We start from the raw sequence: 595 nt of genomic DNA, 5'->3' as shown, positions 1-595 counted from the left end.
GGTCCCACAAACTATATCCTGCTTCTTGCCTTGTGTGGCCATGGGGAGAGCAGTCTGTCTGAAGTGTGCCTTCTTTTCCTGCATGGCAACGGTGGAGGGGTTCTCAGGGAGGTGAGCGCTTTGGGCTTGGGGCAGCAGCTCCAATTCTGCCCAAGCAGGAGATCCTAAGAGGCCTTCGTAGGATTTACAGTGAGGACACTGGGTGCTGATCAGTGGACCCCCCCATAGCAAGGGGGATGGCACAGAGGAACAGGGAAGGGTAGCCACGGTGTAGCTCTCTCACCTCCCCTTCTGTTGTCTCAAGAAGGCAAAAGCCTTGGCCACAGGCTAGCTGATTCAGCCAGTAGAGAGGGTGGATTCAGATATGCTACCAGAAGTCAAGGTAAGAAACCTGATCTAAGACTAGGGGACCACTGACTCCAGAAGAGAGTGGAGCCCTAGAATGTTCTCCTCAGAAGACCCCAGTAGCTTTGCACACATCTGGTTCATTCTGTCTTCCAATCCAGAACTTCCAAGAAAGTAATGGCTTTGTTCTGAGGAGCACAGCCTCAGGTGAGTGGAGGCTGCAGTCTGGGTCTGGTCAGGAGTGAGGATG

Source organism: Bison bison, unplaced genomic scaffold (assembly GCF_000754665.1).
Source record: "Bison bison bison isolate TAMUID 2011002044 unplaced genomic scaffold, Bison_UMD1.0 scf7180017864000, whole genome shotgun sequence".
Lineage (NCBI taxonomy): Eukaryota > Metazoa > Chordata > Mammalia > Artiodactyla > Bovidae > Bison > Bison bison.
This window is presented reverse-complemented; position numbering follows the sequence as displayed.